General features: G+C 34.1%; 1 protein-coding gene across 5 annotated transcripts in view; it reads right to left on the bottom strand.

Moving 5' to 3' along the window:
* The window catches only part of CHRM3 (cholinergic receptor muscarinic 3), a 235116-nt gene that overhangs the window by 51479 nt on the left and 171218 nt on the right, over positions 1–12419 (bottom strand). Inside the window, exons 4-5 of one of the 5 annotated variants that reach the window (XR_015731459.1) lie at positions 8084–8271; positions 4093–5183 (exon numbers count right to left, since the gene is read on the bottom strand). The exons of the other annotated variants lie outside the window; for them this stretch is intronic. The gene's annotated coding sequence lies outside the window, so the exon portion shown is untranslated. Of the gene's footprint in view, positions 1–4092; positions 5184–8083; positions 8272–12419 lie in introns of those variants that run through there. 5 annotated transcript variants of the gene reach the window in all.

Below are 12419 nucleotides of genomic sequence, written 5' to 3'. Positions count from 1 at the left end.
CTAAGAATAACGAACACACCTAGTTGAAAGTTGCCAGGCACAAACAACCAGAACTGCTCCTTGAATAGATTTCTTTGTTGTTGGTCATCAATTTATAAGAATCTCACCAGATTGTCTGTCTGTCTTATTTTCTGGTTTGACCTCAAATGTTTCCTCCACCAATGAACTCTAAAACAGAATATCTTTTAATTCCAATATTCAAATGGGGATCTTCCCTTTCAGCTGTTTGTTCCTCCACATAGTTATGTGTGCCTATTAGACCTTGTTAAATGTTTTGTATTACTTATTGTGCCATAAAACTTTGGTGGGTATACAAACAACATAAAAGCACACAAACTGCATTTTACTACTGAAAATCTGCAGGTCAGAAGTGGGCAAATATGCCTGCATTTGGAGAACTGTGGGAAAAGCAAACACTTATTTATGGAGATAGTTGCCTTTTTATTATTATTAATAAAAACAGAAATAAGCAAAACATATATTTGATAAAACATGAGCTTTAACAAAAACAAGCATGATGAAAACACCTATTATTTTTACTTTGTACTCTTGTTTCTATATTTTATTAGAACTAAAAATCTTTGACCTTAATCAAATTATACAATATAGACTTGGACTCATCAACTAACAAGAAAGATTTTTAGGAAAATCACCTATTACATTATATTCAAGAATTTCTATCAATTCTATTTGTATACATATACTGCACAGATTTTACCCTAAGAATTTTTATTTTAAATTATTACAGAAAGGTCTGGATTTTTAAACTTAATCTTTACTTCAAAGCAAATGTACCAAAGTAGTTTCAAAGAGTTTTCACTTCTATTTTTGACCTATATCTTTTCAAATAGGGTCTAGTTTCCATCAGAAAGAGAGGAATAATTTTTTTAAAAAGCTTAGTTGTAACCATTTGATTTAACACTATCAGCTTTGCACTTTATAATAATCTCCCCTTTGAGAGCCATAACATGATACTGCCTTATGCAACTGAACCCATATTTTAGAATACCTGACCTGATTTTGCTGAGAAGATATTTGACAATTTTACAGAGCACTCAAAACTATCATGGGCTTTCAAATGCTATTTGATGATTTCTTCACAGCCTGAAATTCTTCTTCATTCAAACTCTGCCCTGTTATTTCCTCATGAACATTCGGTTAAGATAAGTTATCTCTCACAGGAAAATTACCAAACACTATTTCAGTAAATGTAAGAGGTGTTTAAAATCAGTCAGATTTCTTCTCATCGGAGTTCAGTTGGAGCTCCAGGTAAAAAAAACCACACTCCACTGTCCCGTGATATTTAAAAGCTTAAAAATATATTTTAGCATTTGTTATCGGTAGAGATTGTGAAAAGCTATTATAATTGCACTTAAAAAGGTAGAATTCCTAGGTTTCTCCTGCCTAGAACTTTTGAATGTAGTCAGCAATTTTTATTTTACTTTGTATGCTTCAAAGCATTTTTGCACAAAGGAAACACTTTCTGAATGCTTCAATTTAATAAAGAGAAATACAGTTGACTACGACTTAGTTCTAGCTAAAAAAAATTCGGTTGGATTAAAAATGAATTAAAATATTAATACCCCTCCAATACTTTACTCTAATACCTTGTACGGAAATATGTAATAAAGCACTTAAAAGCTTATCTCACTACAGCATGGGCATTTAAAATCAAAAGCTAACTATAAAATTGTGTTGAAGTAATGCTGCTGGAAATGTATTTGTCTTGTCAAAGCATTTTTGGTTTGTTAGAAATCAGAAAGTTTTTTCAGAGTGTCATGAATGCTGACTGAGATAGTAGCATCTCTCCTTCAAAGCAACATCTCGACCTGGGGACCCAACGATGCAAAGCTACCTGCTTCAACATAATAATGCTTTCAGTGTCTGGCCCATTCTTTGCCTCATTTCCTTCCATTTTCATCAGGAATGGTAAATTTCCAGCCAGATTTTCTGAACAAGTTCACAGCTATGCTTTTTTAAAAAAAAATCCTTATTGCAAAGTGAAAGCTAGGATTCATCACTGCCTGTTTCTGAAAGAAATAGTATTCTCCAAAAGGACTTAATTTGAAATCTTTCCAAGCAACCCGAGTTTGCCTCAAGTATCATATTTGTATTCTAATGTAATAATAATTCATAATTCTTCTGAAATTGCTTTTCAGCTCTTCACATAAACTGTTCAAGTTTTATTCACTCAGGAACAAGAAGATTCAGTGTTGATCCTGGGGGATTTATTAGGAAACATTTAATGTTTTCCCATCACCTGGGAAATAACAGCTGCCAATGAAACTTATTGCAATATTCTCTTTTTCTGTCCATAAATGAACGTGTGTACAACAGATACACATCCTGTTGTCACATTGTCACTTTAAATTTGAATCACATAGCAACCCACTTCCAGCTATATTAAACTACATGTCCTCCATCCTTTAGATATGTAATTGGATTCTGAAAACCAAACTTTAACAATAGTTTCTTGAAATCAATCTAGTCCTTATTGTATTCCCAATCAAGGAAAGCACTAGAAACAAGTGTCTGCTTTGTTCCATGGCATAGTGGGGAATGATCCTGTGAATTTGCTTGCTGTTGTTTTGGGGGAGTAAGAGATAAAGGACTTCCCTGTCATCTATCACCATCATCAGGTTTCTTGCTTGTTACTACTAAAAGACAAGATAACTAATTTTCCTTACAGTTGTCTCATTGCCAATTGAACAGGCCAGGTTACTATTCCTGCCATTAGATCAACAAGGAAGGTTATGAACTACGTGTATAAAAAGACATGGCAGAGATGGACAATTATGTCGGCCAAAGAAAACTTCTCAGGCCAACAGTATTCATTTGTATTTGATGTACACATTATAAGTACTGTAACGTATTTCTCAGCCAGGAATGATCAAACTTGGCAACATCACTTACTTATTTTCTTATATGCAATAAAATTTTCAGGATAAAAATAATAAATCAATACATACAAGTCAAGGGAAGTTAAACCTGAAAGAGCTTTGTGCAGAAGAGCCAGATTTCCTGCATTTTAATAAACTACAAGAAAAAACTTATATGGAATGCAGAATTCATTCTTAACATGACCAAAATATCATCCATGTATCAATTGCTGAAAAATATGGCCAATACTTCACTACCTCTGGAAACTACAAAAACAGATATATGAATTCTAGAACTTACAATACAAATATACTGTATATCGATCCAATCTGGGTCAGTCACTGGAACCAGAGGTTTACTCTTCCAAGCTTTCGGACTCATGCTGAAGCCCATCTTCAGGGAACTTCTCTCTACTGAAACATGTGCTTTGGGTTAGTATTTGGATTAGCTTCTACTCCAGTAGAGAGAAATTCCTTGAAGATGGGCTCCAGCACGGATCCAAAAGCTTGAAAGAGAAAACCTTTGGTCCTGGTGACTGACCCAGATTGGATCTTGCAACATCATCCTGGGACACAGGATGATGTCCTGTGTTCACAAGAATTTTCCTTCATTTGTGTACTGTACGTAGTACAGTGGGGCTGAAAAGTTAAAAATATGAATTTTTTATGACATATAAAAATAAATATCTGAAGTGAATGAATCTTATTTTGTAGTCTACAAATCTGTATGAATATAGTTGCATCAAAGACGTATTTTAAATAAAAGCATGCTTGTTTTATTATATTAGAACGTAGTCCTAAAATCACAGATATTTCAAATGATAATATTGCACTGCATCACATTATGAAAGGAAAACAATCAACTGAATTATGTGTCTGCCAGTTGCATATTTTTTTCAGGTAAGAAATCTGAGAAACAAATTTGTGCAGTCTGAGAGCTTTATATACTAAGTGTATATAAAATGTACTTCACAATATATTGTATGAAATCTTAGTATCATATTATCACGTATTATTATAATTCAAGAAATAACATATTTCATAGGTGGTTCTAAAAATCAGTTTCTACCTGCTTAAAAAAAATATGCTTTCAGCTCTTTTTTTAAATTGAAATTTATTTCGAAGTCTTTCAGAAAAAGCAGACTGTGAGTTGTAGAACAGAGTAATGAGAACATTAAATCAACATTAAATTTATATTAAGAAACTAAGTTATGTTGGGTGTAGTTTTTAAACTCTGTTTTAAAAACATGGGCTTCTCTGCAATTTGATTGAAGATTAATTGGAAGATAAGAAAACATTAGGTGTTAAATATAAAATGTTATTGTGTAGGAAATACAGTGTTTATTCTAAAATAGGAAAGGAAAATTTCTGTCATTTCAAGGGCCTTGGAGACGCTTCAGATGTGAAGCCAGCTTTCCCACTTATTTTATAATTTAGTTTATAATTTTTTTTTAAATTCAGGGGCTGAATTAAAGGGTAGTGGTACCCTTTTCTATGACTTCCTGAAATATAACTCTAAAACTGTTTGTAACAAACCAATCCATGAGCTCTTTTATATGTTTAAAACTGTATGTGTTACTGGGTAGTGTTTATAATGTGGTAAAAGACAAATTGGAGGAAAAGATTAGCACTAATAGCCACTGGCATTGATTGTAATTGTGTACCTAAAAATGGAATTACAAGATTTTGCGCTCATTAAAGTACACAATGTTCAAGTGATTTTGGACTCTTATCCAATCCTCATGACATCTATCAAAAACATTGGCTGTATCAACCTTTCTGCTTTTACTCTAGTGAGGAAAGGCATATTCGTTATAATTTAATCTTGGTGCAAGAACATCATCCTCACCAAGTATATTTAACCTCAAGACCTTGTAAAAATAAAACCTGATACTTCTGTTTCATTTCAAAACTGAAAAATCAATGCTCATTTATCTCCATGTGGAGTCATCTTTTATTATTGTTGATTATTCTTGACTCAGACTTTGCCTTGCAAGATATTATGAGAGAAGTACTTAAACTATGGAAAATATTCCTTAAACAAAAAAATATTTTTTCTCAAAGCAACCTCTCAAAAGCCATACATTGGGGAATTAGGCATATTAAAATTTTTGCATGAAAATATCCCAGTTTGGATTCCTGGCACGTGGCATCTTAGGTCTGTCCAAGGACGTTCAAATGCTGCCCCCCCCCAAACCCTCAGGACTTCAGAAGAGTTTCAAGTAACATGATTGTCTTCCTGCCCTTCAACTTGAAGGGAACACAGAGTGTAGATCACTGCTATGCTCTGAACTCCTGAAGATCCTATGCCAGAAAAAGGAAAAAGAAAAGGGAAGACATAAAGTCCATAGCTTGGCATTTTGCAGACAGATTGTTCTGGAGCTGAAGAGAAGGGATAAACTGACAAAATACTTAACTACAGTATTTTGTTCCATAGGTTTTGTTTGGGCTCCTGAAATGGAATTGCACAGCATTTAACTTTGCATTTTGCTGGAGAATTTGAAGCTTATAGTCAGAAAAAAGGGTGAGGCATGAAGTTTTCCTCATGGAGATATGAAGCCCCTGTGGCTTGGTTCAATCCAACCAATAATTTTACAGCAGTTTCAACTTCAATATGCGTGGGCCGAAAATAAATCAGTTGAGTTCTCCAATATTACTAATATTGTGGGAAGCAGAGCTGTTTTCTTACTTGGCACATAATCTGATGTGGAAGCATCTTGAAGCCCTTTGAAAATTACTGCCAGTCAGAAGGCAACAAAAAAGCATCTTGTGACCATATAAGGGTCTCAAAACTCCTGGAAACACAATACTGACAGACTAAATACATATTCCCTCATATTTTGTTTGCAACAAGGTTTACCATATCTGGGCTTCAGGAACAGATGATAGCAAAGTTAGTGTTCTCTCTCTCTCTCCCTCCCTCCCCTTCCCCCTCTAATGACTATATGGATTTTTGTATCCCAGATACGAAAGGCCTAGCAATATTAATATTACCTTACTATGCCCTTGATAAGAATAAAAAATAGACAAAAGACTAAATTAATAAACCAAGATATAGATGCAATCTCTATGGCTGAACTCCCTGAAACAGTTTTGTGAATGCAGACATTGCACAATTATCAAAACAGAACAAGCAGTTAGAACTTATCATGTTAAATGTACATTCTGTGGTTGAAGATTTGTAAGATAAGAGTCAGGCCTTTCTAGTTTTCAATCATTCCAAAATTCTATAAATCTTGGGCATGGTATTGAACCCCGTCTTGATAAAAGAGGTGCAAAATATGTGCCAATTCTTTTTTGCTAGAAATCTTCCAATTTTTCCAATTTAACCTCCAATTGATATCTCCTTTTTGTTAAATCCAAGGCAAGAAAAGAATTATGTTCCAAAGCACCTTAAGCATAATGACAGTTTGTAATAAAATGCTTCTAAAACGTGTGTCCCACAAAGTGCCATCAAAAACGTTTCTTTGTCTTTGTTATATAACTGCCAAAAGACTTTCATTTTATATAAAAGTACTATAAGCCTTTTTGAACGAAGGGTGACATCCAATCTGGCTTTATATTGCTTTCCTCAGCAGAAGTTAAAAAAAAAAAAAAAAGGCAACCTCCTCCATGCTTTGCACCTCCCAACCATTTGCCCTAAAGAACAACAGAGGACTTACAAACTTGCTCAGACTTTAAAAACATGTTAATATCTACTCTTCAGTAGAAATCTTTTTTGTAGTACTAGAGGTTAAGAACTAACAGTTTTTGCTCAATTGCTTCCTTCACTTGCAATGTCTGTAAACCTCTACATTTTCACTTAGATCTATTTTCAGATCTGAAGACAGATCAGAAATTTTATCTTCTAAATAGATCCACTAAGCATTTGTTTGTCTTCTTTCCCCAAATTAAATTATATGCACTTATTGGAAAAGGTTACCAGTTCAGCTTGCTCTTACTTAGAAGAATAACTTCTGCCACTGTCACTGGATAACAATTACCAGTACTATAAGTACTGTTGTAGTGAACTGTGAAGAGGTGCTATATGTTGTGGTCCGCCACCGGCCTGTGGAGCTGGCAGCAGAGTCGGACAGTGAGGAGGTTGGAGAGGAACATGGACTAGTCCTGGAGTCTGGGGAAGGCTCGGATGAAGGCTCTGCATCTGAGGTGGAGAAAGGGCCATCTGGGAGGTACGTGCTGTCCCCGGAGCCTCCAGAGTCGGATTTCAGCGAGGCAGAGGAACAGGGGGAGCCTGTTCCCAGTGCGTACATGCACAGAGCTGCCAGAAAGCAAGAACAGTTAAAACAAAAGGGACGACTCGGGAGTAGGACTTGGAGATGATTGGCCCCTCCCATAAGACTTAAAAGAGGAGCAAAGGCACCTGGGCCTTTGCAGGAAACAACGTTGTTAATTCTGTTCAGTTTGAAGTGTGAAGCTCTGTTTGATTCTGGACTCTGTGTGGCTTTGCCAATTAGGTCTTTGGCAGTGTGTTAAGGGAGATAAAGGTGGGTGATTATCAGCCTTATCCCGAAGGACTCTTTACAACTATTTGGACTCATTTGTGAATGAACAGAATTCACAATTGTTGCAATAAAAGAGGTTTTTGGGACTACTCATGTGTTTTACTGAGACTCAGGAAGCCTAGGTCAGAACACTATAGAACAAAATGCAGTCAAATCCCAGGAGTAAAAACTGGAGGTCCTGTGATCAGTAAAATTACCCTGTTAACATCAGTGAAAATGGATGGAGAATGAGTTTTCCCTTCCCATATTAAAGATTCAAACTTCAGTTAAGTCAGGATCAATCCATGAATGGATAATGGTTATTATGGATGTAGCATTTTGTTCTTTCTTTCGGGTAACTTGTTTGGCCCCATATTTTGAAACTCAACAACTACCCTAGTCAGGAATAGCTTTTAGGAGACTGATTAGGAATTTATTCTGTAAAATGAAAAAAAAAATAGATTAAGCAATGTGAAAGCAATGAACAAGAAAAGCTAAGGTTTTTGTTATTTGAGACAGACTTTTCCAAGAATAACTGACACCCAAGTTGTAGAAGCATTTTTGTTGATAAGATACATAATCAATGACAAGAGATTTGAAGATCTATTAGTAGGGTTAGAGAAAATTGCCAGGAAAGCATTCAAGGATGTTGTTGAGAATTTTCTTGCCAAGTACAGAGCACCAAACTACATTTAGTTGGTTGACAAATTTACAACATACCAGGCTATGAAGTGCAAGATGTCACTGAAGATTCATTTTCATTCACACATGGACTTCTTTCCTGAAAATCTAGATGCACTTAGTGATGAATATGGTGAAAGGTTTCATCAGTACATTGCCCCAATGAAAAATGGGATCAGGGCAATTGGCTGGCTAGTCTTGGACACTGCACTGAGATGAATCAGTCACTGAGTATAAACAAAAATCAGAAGCAAAACACATTTAGCTGTTGAATCCATGCAGCATGTCAAAAACATTATGCAATTAAATATGCTATAGTCATCAAAAGTTAATTTCACATTTCTCAAGATTCTTATGTGATATAGTCAGTCTGAAATTTTATTTCTGTTCAGTTTGGAGGGATCTATGATAATCACCAAGTTTTTTCAGGAAGCAAAAATTTTGGGGAAAAAATGTTGTCCAGTGAAATCAATATATGACCCGAGAAGCTCTGCACAGAGCAGCCAGAGCTCTTTTATCTCATCATGGGGAAAACATTTGAAGAATATTCACATGTGACAGATATCTGGTTTTAAATTCCATCTGGAAATGTTAAGGGGATGCTCAACATACATTCAAAATAAATCAAAATTCAAAACACACTCAAAATAATTCATTCTGGTATGATGGCCATGTAATTTTTACTCTTTTAAAACTTACTACTTTAGTTGGGTAAAGCTAATGGTACTCCACAATTGAATTTTCCTTAGTTTACGTGCTGTACTAAAGCCCTGCTCTCTGCCTCTATCAGATGAGGAAATGTAGGGAATATTCAGTGCCACAAGAGGAAGTTTTCTGTGGAAAGTCATTGCAAGGAAAAGTAAGATTGGGATACACTGAACTCCTCTGCCAATCTATGCAATTAGATTTCTCCTTGTTTAGTCCAGAGTACAGGAGCAAATATCTGGCAGTCAAAGTATGCCAAACGCCTCATTCTGACATTTCTGCCAATATTGCAATTACAGTTTTTTTAAACATAAATCAGCTATTTTGTCAGCTGGTCAAACAGTTTATCCATCAGCTCCAAACTAGCAAATGAAATGGAAAGCTTTCTTCTTTGTTTTGAGAACCAAATGTTAGGTTTAGCTTGCTGAACTAAATATTCTTCTTTATAAGGCATCCTTCAAATGTGGCTTTTAAGAAAAACTATTTTTTTAACTTCCTCAAGTAAATTACTAAGTATCATTATAATTGCCTATAATATCTGAGCTACTAAAAGAATAAAGCAATCTTTACATAATAAACAACTCTATACTTGCCAACAGAAAACAGAACACATTGCACTGGTTCAAATTCAAGAACAAATACAAGATACATGGAACCAAGTTGGCAGACGTAAACATCTAATTATGGATTCTGCTTCCCATAATAGCACATTGGATTGGGGGATCATGTTGAAATGGATAGGCAGCAAAGTGCAGGGTTGATAAAAGGAGAACATCCCAAACTGGATAAGGGTACCTTCTATGAGTGGAGTTTTTGGAGTCAAGAATGCTGATGGATCCCAGTTTCTGGCCCCACACTAAAGTCCACTCCAATTACAAAAGCCTTGGAGATTGCCTTGTTCAACTGGGAGTTCCCCAGAATTATGGGGTTCAACTTCTAAAATTGTCAGAATTGGCCGTCCTGATGGAGGAATTCTGGTATCTGATACTGTATCTGAAGACTGACAATATTAGAGAAGACCGCTATAGTTCATCAACTAGCTCTTCCCAAAAAAGTCTTAACTGAGGCTATTCCAAGTTGATCTCCTTAGACAGGAAAGATGTCTATTTCAGTATTTCTAAATCAGAGATTCACTCAAATGTAACAGTTAATTAGATGCAAATGAAGATAAAAATGTGACAGTTACATTTTTGAGTATAAGCAATCTTTAGAAAGGTGATCAATTTTTATTCAAGCTTCTTAGAAGAGGCTTATATTTAATGATAATTAATCAGACAGACTCTTTTCTGCAATGATAAAGCAGTTATATTATTGAGTGACAGCACCTGCTTCCTTTTGTGTACAATATGACAGGAAAAGAAAAACATTTAATGCAGGGTGGATTTGATTTAAATCGAGTTGATTTAAATCACAATTTAAATCATGATTTAAATCACTAGTAAAAAGGCTTGATTTAAATCAACTCGATTTAAATCATAATTTTTAAAGAGCAACTGTCATCTCTGTTACTCCTTTGACCCACTGTTGACTCACCGATAGTCCCAGTGTTGCAGAATATACAGCCTCATGCTACATAACTAAGCTCCATTTCATGCTGAATAAACTAAATTATTTATGTATCTTAAATAGAAAACTATCTTACGATAGATTTTTACCCCAAAAGTTTTTTATTAAAATAAATTCGATAAAAATAAAAAAAAATCCAATTTAAATAAAAAAACCCGATTTAAATAAAAAGAAATCTGATTTTTTTTATTTTTTAAAAAAAATCATTGATTTTTATCCACCCTGATTTAATGTAATGGAAACATTTGATTGAGTACAAATTGAGTATAAATTTCCATCCATTTTGCCTGATTATAAAATACATGCAGTAACACTTCTTTTCTGTAATTAGAATTATCTAACAATAACTATTTCAGTTCTTATCAAAAGAAAATATTTTTACTATGGTATCACTATAGAGAAATCTTGCATTTAAAAATATATAGTTTGTCCATCTTATAACAGAAGCTAAAGTTAAGTTACCAACCTGTAATTAATTATTGACATTCGCTGGATAGGGATTAAGTAGATAAATAAATAAATGTAAAACTTTGGTGCAACACCTAAGTTTTGTAAAGTGACTAATAATATTATTTTCAATTAACTGTGATGTTGAAACATTATTGATGTGGTAATTTCATCCATGCAAAGTAATAGAAATTTAAAAAGTCAAATTACAATAAAATAAACAAATAAATGCCTCATCCTGTATAATTAAGATAGAAGTTGGGATGTTCAAGAGTTTTTACCTTTACTTCCTCAATTAAGTGTGGCCATATTCTCATCCTTATCTTTTTGCAACAATCATTCTTTATTATTTGCATTTTCCCCTCATCCATAGCATTTTTCACTTTATCATTTCACCAAATGTCCTGCTCATACTTCCCACATATAAATTCATACATAATATACTGTAGACATAATTCTAGTTCAAGCAGCTTCCACATTCTCCTGCCTTACAACCAATTTCTCTTAATTTTGTTGACAAATTAATCTATCTTCTAATATTTTTTCAAGACTCATATTTTTTCATCTGTAGTCACTCCATTATAAATGTAGTTTTAGTTCTTTTCCAGCTACACTCATTTTCCCCAAGATAAACTCTTGAAAGTATCAAACAAATATTTGCCCCATATTTAGAACCTTTCAGCACTCTTTATTCTTCATGTTTCAATCTTTCATCATAAATAGTCAAACATGCTTTTCAATACATTCCTTTCCCAAGAATAGACTTTCACTTTAATCACATATTCATTACAGTAAACAGCCATTTGATTTAAAAAAATATTATTGCCAGAGTACTGAGTTTACATTTTAAATCTGAAGCATCTGGCTGAACAAAAGAATGACTTTGTGTGAAAAACAGTTACTATATCTTACATGAGGAAAATACAAAACTTGGATCATGAGACATAGACTCTTGGCAATCTTGTTGTCTCCCAGTTGCTAGACTGACTAAATGTCTGATTAAAGTCATTTTTCCCAGGCTGTTTGCTTACTAGAGATCTTAATGACATTTACAAGCAGGAATGAACAGATATAGGTCCCTAAATTTCAACAAATTTTTTTCACATCAAAGCCTTTCCATAACAACTGATTCAATATTTTCACCACTAGGGTAATGGAAAATTACTTGAAACATTTTTATTTACTTATTTATTTCTGCCTTACTACTGTTACAAAGCATTTAAAGTCAAACATATTGGGGGGAAAAAGAAAACTTGGGCCAAGCACTTGAATGTTATTCAGACATAATAATAAAGAAGAAAGATTTGGTGCTATTTGCTCTTCTCTCTTACCTTCTAAGGAATTTATTTTGATCAAGTATCATAGAAAGAATCCAGTAGATGGTTTGCCAAAAGAGTCATGTGTTGCAAGTATAAAGCAAATGCTTTGAATGGTGAGTGATATAAAGGGACACAATAATCGGTCATGAACTGAATTACATGAAAATTTAACGCAATTTACATATTTGTCCTAACCTTCTTTATACACCTTCTCTACAGGCTGATATATGCTTCAAAAGTCGAAGCAGAAAACTATGCAGATGCATTTAGACAATAGATGGATGTACTTCAATGCTCATTATCTAGTATTACAGCTTCATTGAATGAGAAATCATTCA

The sequence above is a fragment of the Pantherophis guttatus genome, chromosome 1, assembly GCF_059756535.1.
Source record: "Pantherophis guttatus breed Tessera chromosome 1, ASM5975653v1, whole genome shotgun sequence".
Classification (NCBI taxonomy): domain Eukaryota; kingdom Metazoa; phylum Chordata; class Lepidosauria; order Squamata; family Colubridae; genus Pantherophis; species Pantherophis guttatus.
The sequence above is the reverse complement of the archived record's forward strand: the minus strand, read 5'-3'. Positions and strand labels throughout refer to the sequence as shown.